Below are 4,913 nucleotides of genomic sequence, written 5' to 3'. Positions count from 1 at the left end.
TTGCAAGTGATATATCAAAGTTAGAGAGATTTTATTTATTTAAAATAACATGCATTTTACAGTATCTTCAGAAATGACCTTTGAGGCCCTTAGGATTACAAATAGGTTTTTAAGTTTACTTGTTATTCTTATCAATATTTATTAGACACAATCATTTATAGTTTATTAAAATATTACTCTGATATACACAAAAATTTTCTGATAATGTTGATTAAAAACAGCTATATCCACCCTTTTTGTGTCCACATCAATGTTTAATCTAGATTGGCTTAATCTTGAAGTATAATTCAGTAACACTGAAGACCATATACTTCCTGTTCAAGATATAAAATATACTTCCTGAACAAGATAATAAAATATTCTTAAGCCTTCTGGATCCTTGGATTGCTTAACATCAATAACAGAACCAATTTTAGATGTTGCGAAAGAAACGTGTTCATGTCCAATGACGATTTCAAACTCCTCCTAGTCAGGAGGAGGCCACAGAGCATCATACTCTTTGGTAGTTTCACTGTCATTAATTATTCTCTTCAGCTCCTCCATCATACTTTTATATATGTAAACCTCTTTTCTGATCATGACATTATCCTTGTAATTACTGTCGTTGACACATCTTAGTTTTTTGTCTGGTTGGAATTCAATCTCCAGGAACTTGTGGTCAAATTTGTCCTTATGACTCATGTAGTAACGCAGATAAAAGTTACTCTTATGGCTTGCAAAAGGCACCCAAGATCAAAAAGCAAACTGTACCTCTGTGGTCTGTGCCCTACTCAAATAGGTGTTCGTTGTTGTTGTTGTTTCTGTTTTTTTTTTTTTTTTTTTTTTTTTTTTTTTTTTTTTTTGACAGTTTCACTCTGTTGCCCAGGCTGGAGTGCAATGGCGCGATCTCGGCTCACTGCAACCTCTGCCTCCTGGGTTCAAGCAAATCTCCAAATCTCCTGTCTCAGCCTCCCGGGTAGCTGGGATTACAGGCATGCGCCACCACGCCCGGCTAATTTTTTTTTGTTTTGTTTTTAGTAGAGACGGGATTTCGCCATGGTGGCCAGACTGGTCTCAAACTCCTGACTTCAGGTGATCCGCCCGCCTCCGCCTCCTAAAGGGCTGAGATTATAGGCGTGAGCCACCGCACTCGGCCTCAGATAGGTTTTTAGAAGATTCGTCATGATATATTGAAAACGCAGATCAATAAAGGATTTTCTCCCTATCACAGTAGAATTCTCCATTTTCCTAACGTGTGTTAAATTATACCTCATTGACAGAGTGGTTACTAAGAAATATAAATTTCTAGTTTAGGAACCCCTGCCAAAAGGAAGATCAGTCTGAAATCACAATGAGAAAAATTGACCCACATTGACAAAAATTGCATTAATTAGCATATCTCAGAACACATATTTATCAAATGAAGTTGGCTTTATCTGAACTGTCTAACAGAGGATCAGGGGAAAGGAGTTAAGGGGAAACTCTGGTGATTGTAAATCACCAAATAACCATATGCTCTTTCCAAGTGAGTTTTTCTTTTTTTAATATAAAAAAATTGAGTTCTCTGTAAATAAAGCTTTTTCGGGCTTGCAACCTCTTCTGAGGCATCTATTTTGTTTGCCATCTCACCATCAAATCACTCTTCATATAAAACTGCAGAACCATCGTTCTTAATGTCCTCTTTAGCTCACACAAATCACTGCTTGAATCTTTGTTTCTGGCAGATGCAAACAGTAGGATCAGTTCCCTCAACTATCATTTTTGATAGGAGGTGCAATTTTATAAATTCAATACTATTGCCTAATGCTAAAGATTTAAAGTGAGTTTTATTTTCCAAATGTGAACTCTTCAAATGTATTAAGTATATGAAAAATTAAATTATATATATACACATTTACATGCATATATGGATATCAATGTGACTTCACAAAGTACCAAGAATTGAATAATAACTGCCTGAAAGGGAAATATTATCATCAAAGGGATAGCAATTTATCTTGATTGACAATTTTTAAGTATTATAGTACTGGTTACCCTTCACCCTGCTCTGCCGTCTTAGGTTAGTTTAGTTTACTTGCAATATTACTACCACTTCTGATAATGAATTTTCTAGTAACACAACATGCTGAAGTACATTCTTCTTGTGAATGAAGACTTGATGGTTCTTTTCAATGGGGCCTGATACCAAGTTCTGTGCATCTCCATGTGTTCATCTCCAATGACGATAATGGGGGAAAAATAAAGTGGTCTTCTGAAAGTACAAAGCTCTTGCTCTGTTCATGCTCTAAATCCTTCAGGTCAATCAGATCTTTGCACAACTCCTCCTAAGAAATTGCCTTGGTATCCCTGCAAAGACAAACCTTGATGTAGGATTACTGAGCAAAGGCTTTCTGTTTAGAGTTACTGCTAGTTGAGGCAGCATTTACTGGGCCCAAGGTGCGCCCAGAACTCTGTTCTGCCTCTTCAGAGTGAGAGTGGGACCCAGTTGCAACAACTTGAAGTACTATTTACATTGTTTCCTCCCTACTTATGTGTATAGATTTTCATCATTTTTAATAGTTACATAGTATTCCACACACTGATTAGCCATTGATTTACTTGCCTGTTTCTTATTGTTGGAACATCTTTGTACATAAATTTCTGCAAAGCGCTGTTACTACTTTCTTGGAATCTTTTCCAGATGTGTAGTTGCTGAGTTAAAGTATATGTATAGTTGTAAAGTCTTTGATCCTATTGTCAAATTGCCTTCTAGAAATGTACTAATTTCGAGTTGTACTAGTCACGTATAATCAATGTCCTGCCTCTTCTCCCAAAATAGGTGTTATTTTTAACATTCACTCTTAACACTTTATAGAAGAAACTATAATGCATTTATTAAGATAACGAATTGTTTCTGAGTTCAATGATGAAATAACCTTTGAAATTCTATTGCCATATATTTTTCCAATGCATGCTTATTATTCAAAATTCTGATTTTAACAATAATGATAGCTTTTCTTCATCAAATAGTGAAAATAACTAAAGAAAAATTAAGAGTAAATTCTCTATTATACAATGGTTGATTGACTTATATATTAGAAAAGCTTTCATATTGTTGGAACTTTAGCTCACTGAAAGAAACTTTTGCTTCACTTTGCTTTTAATGTCTGTGAAAGACTAAGCAACAATTCAGTGAAGACTATATAACAAGATCTTAACTAATTTGAATTATTTATTCAAATGTCTTTAGCCTATAATAAGAAAAAGGAAGCCCATATATTTACAGTAGCCTTATAAGAAAATGAATTAAAATGTCTATTTTTTTTTTTAAATAGTGATGTGCTCTGATTTTTTCAGAATGGAGAAAGATAGTAGGTATAAAAAAGGAAGGCTGGTCAGGCACGGTGGCTCACACCTGTAATCCCAGCACTTTGGGAGGCTGAGGCGGGTGGATCATGAGGTCAGGAGTTTGAGACTAGCCTGGCCAACATGGTGAAACCCTGTCTCTACTAAAAACACAAAAATTAGCCGGGCGTGGTGGTGGCGCCTGTAATCCCAGCTACTCTGGAGGCTGAGGCAGGATAATCGCTTGAACACGGGAGATGGAGGCTGCAGTGAGCTGAGATGGTGCCACTGCACTCCAGCCTGGGTGACAGAGAAACTCCATCTTGGGGAAAATAAAAATAAAAATTAGAAAGGAACACTGACTTGTGTAAATTCTCCTTTTTGAAAATTTAGTTTTAGATTCTCTGCGATTATTGTCTCAACATTTGCACCATAGAATAATTGTATAACTGAGTTTAATAGCTGGTAAATGTGTGGCATATATCATTGAAATAGGAACAGCATTAAAATCAATGACATGATACGGTTTTTATTTAAGAATTTTAAGTCAAAACAGATGTTCAGGTTTTTAATTAATTTTATTAATTTTGTATAATTTTTTCAAGAAGTACATTCCTTGAAAACATTATAATCTTTTTGTATTAACTTCTGCCAATTTTCGCCGCCTATCATTTTGCTGAAGTAAATGCTATGCCTCCAAGTAATATGAATATGTAAATCATAGCCTTCAAGGATGACCCTCTGCTATGTTAAAGTCAAAATTCCTTATTAGATGTATAATAGAAAAAAATACATTCTCGGGGGCTTCCTTCTCTTCTGCTGGATGCACAATTACCATGAATATAATTGGAAGTCTCACTTCTGACAAATAGGAAGTAAACATCTTGGGCCAAATTGCATGTAAGAGAGACAAAGTGAAAGTTTGGACAGTTATGCAGACAATACAGATGCTGTCTCTACTTTGGTGTGTGACTGCATTGTACAGACGATTCAATAAGACACATGTGTTTTAATACTCTCTTTCTTTTTACAGCACCTTATGTGGTTATGTCAACATCCTCTTATTATTATTTCATGTTGTTATAATTTTATAGTGTTGGATGAGAGGTGCTGTAAAATATACCCTCTTTCTCAATGGTGAAGAGCTGAAGAGAGGCAGCAGTAAGGTACAGGGATGAGATGTTTGAAACACACCTTGCCTATAAAGTCCTTGGTTGCTAGGAAGCAGCACAGCAAACCAACCACACTCAAACTGAAGAAAAATATTGTGTGTGTGTGTGTGTGTGTGTGTGAGAGAGAGAGAGAGAGAGAGACAGAAAGTGAGAGAGCGGGAGAGAGAGATATTCTGTGCAGACACAATTCATAGCAAGATCTACATTAACCCTGAAAAAACCCACCACAATTCTTGTGTTAGATTTGTTTCTGGCAGATGCAAACAGTAGGCTCAGTTCCCTCAACTATCATTTTGTGATAGGAGGTGCAATTTTATGAATTCAATACTATTGCCTAATGCTAAAGATTTAAAGTGAGTTTTATTTTCCAAATGTGAACAGATTTAAAGACCATTTTCCATATGTAGGATATTATTTAAATATTTAATGTTTTATATA

General features: G+C 35.5%; 1 pseudogene; it reads right to left on the bottom strand.

The window, feature by feature from the left end:
• Positions 1 to 259: 259 nt before the first annotated feature.
• On the bottom strand, positions 260 to 2,401 carry LOC126956180 (protein mago nashi homolog; annotated as a pseudogene).
• Between the last annotated feature and the right edge of the window lie 2,512 nt (positions 2,402 to 4,913).

The sequence above is a fragment of the Macaca thibetana genome, chromosome 6 (genome assembly GCF_024542745.1).
Source record: "Macaca thibetana thibetana isolate TM-01 chromosome 6, ASM2454274v1, whole genome shotgun sequence".
NCBI lineage: Eukaryota > Metazoa > Chordata > Mammalia > Primates > Cercopithecidae > Macaca > Macaca thibetana.
Note: the sequence above shows the minus strand (reverse complement) of the source record. Positions and strands in the feature narration are given on the sequence as shown.